Consider the following 11363-nt stretch of genomic DNA (forward strand, 5'->3'; position numbering starts at 1 on the left):
TTTCCTCTTATGCTTGACGCCTCTCCTTCCATCATCTTCCTTAGCTTTGCCTTCTTGGCTCCCTCGAGCTTGCACTCGTTCCTTGCCTCCTCATCACTATCATCCATCCTAAGCATTGCCTACTTCTTGGGTGCAGTCTCTTGATCCCTCAACTTCCACTTGTCATAAGTTTAAAGAATTTTTCAAACATGCTTAAATGGGAATGTTTTGCCCTTGGAAGCGGCCATCTCCTTGTACCTCAAGTCGGCAATTGCCTCCTACAAACCCACAAATAGCATAGTAAACACACATAACAATAGCATAGAAAATCAAAATAAATGTGGAAACACACATATGTACTCACATAGTCACTCTCCACGGTTCGAGAGGAGGAGCCCCAATGTCCACCTCCGCGTCTTCGAGAAGCCCCATGAACGACGTCGGCGGGGCGGACATTCCGTCGAGCACCTCGTGCACGACGAGCGGAGGGGCGGCGGCCGGGGCTAGCGCGGGCGCCGGCTTCTTTCGGGAGGTGGTCCTCTTCACCTTGGCCCCTCCCGCGACGACCTTGGTGGCCGCTGCCCCCTTCAGCCCAAGGGAGGGCTTCTTCTTCCGGCCCTTGGTGGCGGGCGGCTGCGGCGGGGCGAGGGAGAAGGCGGGCGGGACGATAGAGGCGGCGGGCGGGACAACAGAGGCGGCGGCCGGGGCGGGCCGGGGGTGGACGACGTGCTGGCCAACACGCCGCCTCTTGGCGCCGACGTGGGTGGCGGCCACCACCGACGCCACCTGCGCCTGGCTTGGGACGGTCGGCTGCTGGGCCGACGCGGGCGTCGCCGAGGCCGGGGCCGGGGGCGGGGTGACGGGCGGAGGGAGGGAGGAGGCAGGCAGGGCCTCCATGGCGCGCGGCGGCCGACGACAGCGAGGAGGTGGGTGGCACGAGGCGGGGACGCGAGGAAATTTCCCTCCCGCGCGTTGACCGGAAGGAGTGCGGGTTGGGGGTTGGGTTCCCCTCTCCAATCCTCACTTTTAGAGATTGGGAGGGCAACCCGGGGTCCAATCTTCAATTTTTTTAAAGGTTTAGAGGTTCTATTCTAAAAAATTGTTCACGCTAGTTGAACGACGATCTGGGAAGTTACACGCAAAATGTCTGCAACTTCACTTACTCCATTCCGTATAGTGTATCACCATATAAGCACTTTTTTCTGTTAAAACAAATCACTTGTATGTTGCTTACGTTGTTCAGTTCAGAATAAAATTACAGGTGGAGTCTATAGAATTTTTCTCTTGTGCTTCTTCTCTGACCGTTGTTTGGGTGAGTATGAGAGATGGACGCTCGAAGAAAAGGCAAGTGTTTCTGAAATTTTCTCCTTACCTTTAGTCAGTTTTTTATTCAGCTTGAGTGGGAAGGAAACAAACTGAATCCTAAAAAGAAACTAATGTTATCTATCCTGAAGTGAAAGGGGAAGGGGGGTTCGCCCATTTCTCTGCGTCCAGCCGTGATATACTGCGAACAAAATTCTTTAGTGACTACTGGCATGCCTTTCCTTGCCATCCGATCAGAAATGGAAGGACGAGATCACCCAGACGACCAGAATTTAACATGGAAAAGCCTAGCACTCAACTGACTCATTTTTATGGCACCATCCGACACATGCGGGAGCTCAGTTTGGGATTGCAACATGACTCATGTTGCAATCGCAAACACGGGCCATGTTGCAAAGGACGGGATAACATGAGGTGCGTCCTTATGGGAATTTGGTATTGGATTGCAACATGATCCATATTGTACTCACGACACGGTCCACAAGAGCTTGGCCTACGATTGCAACATGAATCATGTTGCAACGTAAGTATATTTTTACATGAATCGTGGAAACTCAACGCGGCCCGTGTTGCAAAGCCTCAGAGGAGCACAAACCATGTTGTGAATGGCTAGGGTGCACGGCTAACGTAGGGAAAGATTGGACGGATGTTCGGCATGTCATCTAACGGATGTCGTGGCGGCTGATGCGATCTGATTATCACCTGGCCAACGTGTAGCGTCCCCTTCTCCGATTCCCGATTGTTCCCTACTAGAGATATTCTTGAAACAGGCTTTCGCCCCGCTTCATATATAAAGCAACAACCGAACAAGTACATGGCCAAACGATACGGTATGATGAGGTATCCCTCTTATAAAGCCGATCCTGGGATAATCAACACATGCAAAACACACTTGATAACAACCAACAAAGAGCACTGAGAGAACTAGACACACCCACGCTACGACCTACAAAACCTAAGCTCCACGACAATGCCCTCAAGAGGGGAAACGACATAGAGCGTCGTCGTTGCCGAGTCCACATCGGACAGAGGTCTTCACCCGAAGCCCTAACACGGAGAGAAGAACCACGACAACGTCTTTAAGAAGAACACGACACCCATGGGTGTCGCTGTCGTCGGTGCAAAAGCACAGAGCTTTCGCTCGACAACTCACCCGTGCCACCACAAGGTCGTCAGGAGGAGCACGGCTGTGCTAGATCCCCGACCGGATAAGGACGCCACGCCTCCGAGAAGAGGGCTACCCACCGCAACACCTCCCGCTGCCGACACAAGCCAGAAGGAGAGCCATCACCATCGCCGTGATGCACGTCGGAGAGCAACCATGCGAACCGCCATCCCGGGGCCCCGTCCCGGCGTCCCTGTCTCTAGATAGTGTATGTTGCTCCAATCACGACGCGCCCAACCACGGAAGGAAGAACGACGACAGTACATCTACTCGTAGCCCGACATTAGTCCCTGAGTCTGGGTAGGCGCATCCATCGCAGGAGGCACCCACACCTGCGTCCCTAGCCAATCCTGGTGGACTAGGAGGGACAAGACTCCACGACTGCCGATGGCCTCCGATGAGCCATCTCCAAGCCATTGGCCATTTGAGCTCACACGACCCCATGTCCATGGTCATCGAAGCCGATCCTCACACCGATGCAACACTACCACGACCAGCACCACCGAGCACCATACCCGCGAGCACATACCGGGCCAAGCCCGATCTCGCCTACCCAAAGCACATGCTCTGATCCGCCCCAGGCCTCGAACAGGCCCGCTCGGCACGAACCCTAGATCTGAGCTATTCGCCGACACACATCCAGGAGAAGGGAGCCGCCACCACCGTCCTGTGTTGCCTGCAGCACCTCCGCAGCAACACCGCCGCAGCACAGCAGACCCGCACCACCCCTGCCGACCCGTAGCCACCCGACCACATTGGACCAAGCCGCCACGAGCCATCATGCTGGAGCCACCACCACGCCGAAACATAGCAGAATCAGCCAACCCACGCCGCCCATAGCCCTCACTGTGAGGGGCGCCCGCTAGACAGATCTGGCCGAGGCCTCCCGCACGTGCCTCGATCCAGCCCGCTGCCCGAAGCCCGGCCAGCACGCCATCACCCACTAGCACCAACTCGTCGTCGCACTGTGATGCCCGGTGTCCGCGCCGCGCCCACGGCAAAGAGAGCAACGCCGCGCCGATCCCCAACTCGCTGGGGGGGGGGGCGGAATCCGTGCGGCATCGGCTCCGGTCGGGCTTTGTCCGGCCAAGCCCCATGGCGTCGTCGAGGAAGGGGAAGGGGAGGTGAGGGACCTGGCGACGGCAGCCTAGGGTCCCCCCCTCCGGTTCGTCGCACGGGGGTGACTCGAGAGGAGACGCGAAAGGAGAGCATTATTGTATGACAAAAATAATATTTCTGAATTGATTTCATGTAACAAATCTCTTGTGATGCGAGAATTGTTTCTTCACTCGGTTGAGATTTGAGACGAGTCTTCTTGCAAAAAGATCCAGGACCTGACAAAAAAAAAAGCATTGCCCTTAATTTGTACACGCCCAATTTTTGCACTGCATAAAAGCAGCCACGGCGTGAACAAGAAATGCCTTTTAGTGCACTGCATAAAAGCAGTCACGCAATCCTCACTGGGTTGGCGACTCTCAGTTGATTTGATTGGAGAGGTACGAAAACCACACGTGGTTTGCACGATCTGGCAACACTAACCAACTACTAATAACATAATTCTTAGATTAAAAGCAATCCTAGAACGGCATGGCTCTCGTAGTTGGATTATCGGCACCATCGTGAGGTTTTGGACGACCTCGTCATTGTGCATGCGGGTACGCTTCTTGATTACTTCCTGATAAATTCATACAGACACGGTTAGTGGTGCTATTAATAATGGGCTGCGCGCACCAGGTAGGGCACTCAAACATAAGAAGATACATCATTTAAATGTTTCTTCAAAATGTATGAGTACCGCGCCTAACCCCGACACCGAGGAGGAGGTGGATAACATATATGATGGTCCGTTTTTCTTCCACTTGATTGACATTGTTATTAAGGTTGGATTAGATAACACAAGACCTTCATCGCAAAAAAAAAAAAAAAAAGATAACACAAGACCTACGTGCATATTTTATGACTACAGTGTTTTTTGACAATCAAAATCACATTCCTCAAAAGAAAAAAGAAAAAAAAATGTCTAAGAAGACAAAGTTAGCAACGACAACCCGGGTTTAGGCATCTTTTAGTTTAGGAGATCATTCAGACTTAGCTAAATACAACATGTCGATAACTGTGTGACAGAACATGGACTGGATTTTGTGGCCCTTTTTGAGGCCGGTAAATGTGACTTTCGTGTAGACACCTTTCAGGTGATTTCGACTACACATGGCATAGTCTATTAGCACGTGCGAAGTCTGTAGGAATCCTACTTGAGACACATAACACAACTATGGACTTGTTAGCTTTTTCGACCAATAAATTTCACATTAAATTCAACCTCTGAAACATGCCTGATAATTTTACATGGAGCCTCGCGGCTGCCCAAGATCAGCATAAATCTGGTTTCCTTCAGGAATTGGTGAACCTTTTTTGAGTAAAAGAGGGTTTCCCCTCTGATTTCATCTAGAGAAACCACATACTCCAAGGTCAGTTTTTTGCTGGCTTCTAGAATAAACTGAAACAAGCTACCCTTATCCAGCTTATTCTAAAAACCCAATCAACTTATTCTTTTAAAAGTCTACTAACTAAACTTGATTAGTAGGCTTCCAAAATTATAATTTTTTTCGGTCTTCTAGATTAAGCTAGGTAGGGGAAGCTTATGCTAGAAGCTCAAAAGTTCCACCAAAAGAACCGGCCTTAGGTCCAATAAAGTTTAAAAGAGTAAGCAAAGAAACGAAAAACTAAGCTACATAAAACTAGACATCGACGACGAAATTATCCAACTTTCTAGGCAACATCCACGTAGGGGGAGGGAAGCAAAAGGTTCCAAAACTAATTTGAAACCAAAAGCGTCATTCCTTCGCAACTATTTTGTGCAGACTCCAAATACTTGCGAGGAGGGAAGAACCACAACACCCGTAAGCTCATAGCTTCTTTTCAGCCACACAACCTCCTCCCTCCAAGTTCCCACCCCTGCGACGCACACTATACTTCACTTGCCACCTGCTCGATTCGCCTTGCCCCCAACGTCAGCATGTTTTCCTCTGGTGTTTTTATCTACAAAACAACCGAGTTTGATATCCATTTGCACATTAGAATCATGGCATTCATAGGATCACATATTTTCTTCCTTTCCAAGATCACATCATTTCTACTTTCTCAAATTGCCCCAAAAGAGTACAGATGCCAACAATCATCAACTTTTTATCAAATTTAGGAAACACTTTCAGCCATCTACCAAAACATTCACTTAGCACAGCAGACACAGAGCAAAGATCAAATGCACATTTCAATAGATTCCAAAACAACCCAGCTACTGAACAAGAGAAAATAAGTGATTAAGACTTTGATCTTGTCCACAAAAGACACATTTTTATCCTTTTCATCCAACTTCTCAGCAAGTTATCTATAGTAAGAATATATTTTTTTGAGCAGCCATAAGAAGAATTTAATATTGGCGAGCACCTTAACTTTCCACAAAAATTTCTATGGAAAGCATGTATCACTTTTAATCAAGTGTAAGTATAGGGATTTTACTGTAAATTTTCTATCAGGGGTTAACATCAATAAGGGTGTATCTCCCCCCATACATTCTAACCTCTTCACATCTGCTTTTCACAGAGTTTCATAAATCAATGGCATCTCGAAACAGAGATCTTATAAATGTAAACTGATGCCGACCCATCTCTATGGCATCAGAAACAGAGATATTATGAATATTGCCAATATAATACAGGTTGGGGTAAGCATCTTTCAATGGTTTGTCCCCCACCCATCAGTCTTCCCAAAATATGGTTTTCTTCCCATGCCTAACTGCTTTTTAACATGCTGATAGTAAATATCCCTAACATGTAGTAAGGTGGACCACAAATGAGAATCTCTATGTTTATGTTTAATTCTAGAGATACATTTCCCTTTCACATATTTGGCAAGCAATATATCTTGCCACAACCCATTATATTTCTCCAACTTCAGAAGCCATTTGGCAAGTAGAGCTTTGTTAAAAAGATCCAAATTTAAGATCCCCAAGCCCCCTTGTTGTTTTGGCATACAACAGGTTTTCCAGTTAACTAGATGGTACTTTTTCTTATCCTCATTTCTTACCAAACTAGCCTTTCTCTATAAAAGTATACTTCCTTCCTAACCCCTACACGTATGGGATATAAGGATATCATATAAATGGGGATATTAGTCAGGAAGGACTGAACCAGAATTATTCTCCCAACAATATTGAGCAACCCACCCTTCCAACATGCACACCTATCTCAATTTTATCAGTCATAAACTTCCAGAACCTATTTTTCAGTCCCACATCAGAGATTGGAAACCCCAGATATTTTATTGGCATAGCTCACAACCCACATGTGAAAAAAAATCTTGTTATCTAGTAGCTTTATTAGCAACCTCTCCAAATAAGTATAGCTCACTCTCTACGAAAATTAATGGTCAGTCCACACATCTATTCAAAAGCACTTAGGATAAATTTCAAATTTAGAGCACTTTCTTCATCATCTTGCAGTAAGAAGATGGTATCATATGCATACTACAACATGTTCACCCCTCCATCAACACTCTCAGCTAAGACACCTTTAATGAACCCCTCTTTTCTAGCATTATCTAGAATGATTGCTAATGCATCATCAGCTAAATCAAAAAGCAAGAGGTGACAAAGAATCACCCTGTCTAAGCCCTTTAAATGTTTTAAAGTATTTTCCAATTTGATCATTCACTTTGATCCCATCCTACCCCCTCATGGTGTGCGTGATCTAGTCACACCATTTATTAGTGAATTTTTTAAGAGTGGGCATTTTGTAGACAAATGGACATTTTATCTTGTCATATGCTTTCTCAAAATCAACTTTAAATAACACAACACTTTGTTTCTTCACATGAATTGTGCTAAGGACTTCATGAAAATCACAATCCCCTCCATTATATATCTCCCTTTCACAAAAGGAGTTTGAGTAGGAGATATAATAGGAGCAACCACTTTACCTAGTCTGTTCATTAGAACTTTAGTAATTAATTTGAAGCTCACATTCAACAAACAAATGGGTCTGGATTTTTGAATTTGTTTAGCATCCTTAGTCTTACACAATGATACGTCTCAAACGTATCTATAATTTTTTATGGTTTCACACTGTTATCTTGTCTTCTTTGGTTGTTTTATGTACCTTTTATATCTTTTTTGGGACTAACTTATTAATTCAGTGCCAAGTGCCAGTTCCTGTTTTTTCTGTGTTTTTGACTCTTTTCAGATCTGATTTTGGAACGGAGTCCAAACGGAAGAAAAACCCCTAAATGATTTTTTCCCGAACGGAAGAAGACCAGGGGGCTTTTGGGCCAAGCCAGGTGGGCTCCAGGGATCCCACAAGCCCCACTCCGCCACCAGGGGGAGGCGGCGGTGGGCAGGCTTGTGGCCTCCCTGGCCGCCCCCTGACCTAGGTCTTTGGCCTATAAATTCCCAAATATTCCGCAAAAAAATCAGGGGAGCCTCGAAAATACTTTTCCGCCGTCGCAAGCTTCCGTTTCCGCGAGATCTCATCTGGAGACCCTTCCCGGCGCCCTGCCGGAGGGTACTTTGGAGTTGGAGGGCTTCTTCATCATCATCATCGCCCCTCCAATGACTTGTGAGTAGTTCACTTCAGACCTACGGGTCCGTAGTTAGTAGCTAGATGGCTTCTTCTCTCTCTTGGATCTTCAATACAAAGTTCTCCATGATCTTCATGGAGATCTATCCGATGTAATCTTCTTTGGCGGTGTGTTTGTTGAGATCCGATGAATTGTGGATTTGTGATCAGATTATCTATGATATATATTTGAGTCTTTGCTGATTTCTTATATGCAGGATTTGATATCCTTGTAAGTCTCTCCGAGTCTTGGGTTTTGTTTGGCCAACTAGATCTTTGATTCTTGCAATGGGAGAAGTGCTTGGTTTTGGGTTCTGCCATGTGGCGACCTTTCCCAGTGACAGTAGGGGCAGCAAGGCACACATCAAATAGTTGCCATCAAGGGTAAAAAGATGGGGTACTTATCATTGGTTTGAGATTATCCCTCTACATCATGTCATCTTGCTTAAGGCGTTACTCTGTTCTTATGGACTTAATACACTAGATGCATGCTGGATAGCGGTCGACGTGTTGAGTAATAGTAGTAGATGCAGAAAGTATCGGTCTACTTGTTTCGGACGTGATGCATATAGATATAATCATTGTATAGATATCGTCACGACTTTGCGCGATTCTATCAATTGCTCGACAGTAATTTGTTCACCCACCGTCTACTTGCGTTGATGAGAGAAGCCACTAGTAAACACTACGGCCCTGGGTCTATTCACATCCATCGTTTACACCTCCGCTTTTACTTTGCTTTGTTACTTTGTTGCTTTCAGTTCTCACTTGGCAAACAATCTATAAGGGATTGACAACCCCTTCATAGCGTTGGGTGCAAGCTTTTGTGTTTGTGCAGGATCTTGAGATACTCTTCCGCCGGATTGATACCTTGGTTCTCAAACTGAGGGAAATACTTACCATCGCTGTGCTACATCACCCTTTCCGCTTCGAGGGAACACCAACGCAAGGCTCCAAGGCCACGGGGGAAATCCTTTGCATACTTGCCTAGGAAGTTCCTTAAGGCGTAGCCGCAGCTGAAGGATTCCTGGTGCCGTCGACACAACTATTTCTGTCGCCGTTGCAAGGGATACACAGTAAACATCAGAAGTATTTCTGGCGCCATTGTCAGGAAAGAGAAATCAAGATCTATCCAAGTAGGTCTCACAAACTCTTCTCTTGCATTTACTTTTGTTGCCAGTTGCCTCTCGTTTTCCTCTCCCCCACTTCACATTTGCCGTTTTTATTCGCCTTTCGCCCTCGCCCTTTTCTCTCGCTTGCTTTCTGTTCGCTTGTGTGCCATGTGCCCTCAATATGCTTGCATCTTCGCTTGCTGAAAATCTACTGATATGGATCCTTATCCACTTGCTAGTCTCTTTAAGAGATCCACTCGTGTGGAACAAATTGCTATTGAGTTGAGGGCAATTGACTATTTCTTTGGAGTTTTGCGTAAGATGTGTGAATCTGAAAATTGTGAGGAAGACATTCATGAAGTGATTCACGAGGGCTCCTTGGATGAAAAGCATAATTGCAATGATTTCACTATAAATCCTATTAGTGACAATCATGCTAAAAATATGCAAAACCCTAAGCTTGGGGATGCTAGTTTTGCTTTGTCCACTACTTGTTGCAATAATCATGATTGGGGTGATGATCTTTCTTATGATCTTGAAAATTTATTCAAACCTCATGATGAATATGATATTTACAACAATACTGAAAGTGGGATTGGAGAAGTCATGACTTTATTTGATGATAATCCCACTATTTTTGAAGAGCGTCAACGTTGCATGCATGTGGATCATGAAAAGAATATCCTATGATATAGCTATATTGTTGAATTTGAATATGATCCCACATGTAATTGCTATGAGAGAGGAAAATATTGTGGTAGAAACCTTCATGTTGCCAATTCACCTCTCGTGATGTTGAGATTGCTATTGTCTCTTTCTTCTTCCTTGCATTTGGTAACTATTGGTTGTCTTGCCAATTTGTTCTCCTATAAAATGCCTATGCATAGGAAGTATGTTAGACTTAGATGTGATTTTCACATGCTTTAGGATGCTCTCGTTGTGCTTCAATTCTTGTCTTCTGTGAGAGCATCATTGAATGCCTAGCTAAGGGCGTTAAACAAAAGCGCTTGTTGGGAGGCAACCCAACGAATCTATCCTTTTTCTTTATTTTTTGTGTTTTCCACACTTTCATAATTCTGTTATGATTTTGTTTTTTGTGTTTCTTTTTTGCGTTTGTGCCAAGCAAAACCGTTATGATATGATCATTTGGTCATGCTGGAAAAGACATAAACTTTCTGCTCACTAAAAGAATTTTCATTTTTTTATGTAAAAGCTTTTGAGTTGATTCTTTTTTCTGCTGATTGCTACGCAAACTCTTCAGACTGTCGAAAGTTTTCAGAATTTTTGAAGTACCAGAGGTATATGAAATATACAGATTGCTACAGACTGGTCTGCTGTTAACAGATTCTGTTTTTGTTGTGTTGGTTGCTTATTTTGATGAAACTATGGATAGTATCGGGGGGTATTAGCCATGGAAGATTGAAAGTACAGTAACCCAACATCAGCACAAGTAGAATTTAAGTTTTCTACAGTACCTAAGTGGTGGTTTGCTTTGTTGTACTAATGTTATCACGAGTTTCTGTTTAAGTTTCGTGTTGTGAAGTTTTCAAGTTTTGGGTGAAGTTCTTATGGACAAAGAGATAAATAGTGGCAAGAGCTCAAGCTTGGGGATGCCCAAGGCAACCCCAGAGATTCAATGATGCCGTAAAAGCCTAATCTTGGGGATGCCCGGGAAGGAATCCGCTCTCTCGTCTTCAATCCATCGGTAACGTTACTTGGGGCTATATTTTTATTCACCACATGTTATGTGTTTTTGCTTGGAGCGTCTTATATCGTAGGAGTCTTTTATTTTGTTGTGTCACAATCATCCTTGCTGCACACCTAGAGAGAGAGACATGCACACACCGTGATTTTGTCGAGCTTCACTTATATCTTTTGGTAGACAATTCAGCTCACATGTGCTTCACTTATATCTTTTGAGCTAGATACTTTTTCTCTACGTGCTTCACTTATATCCTTTAGAGCGCAGCGCTGCGTGGCTTGGTAGTTGATCTATGCTTTGAAAGTAGTCTCAAAAGGGGTAGTTATCCAAAGGGATACGAAAATTTCCACCTTCATGTGCATTGAATAGTTAGAGAAGTTTGATTCATCTCAATTAGTTTTGAGTTGTGGTTATGGTAATATTGAAGTCATGCTAGTAAGGTGTTGTGGATCTAGAAATACTTGTGTTGA

This window comes from Hordeum vulgare, chromosome 2H (genome assembly GCF_904849725.1).
Source record: "Hordeum vulgare subsp. vulgare chromosome 2H, MorexV3_pseudomolecules_assembly, whole genome shotgun sequence".
Lineage (NCBI taxonomy): Eukaryota > Viridiplantae > Streptophyta > Magnoliopsida > Poales > Poaceae > Hordeum > Hordeum vulgare.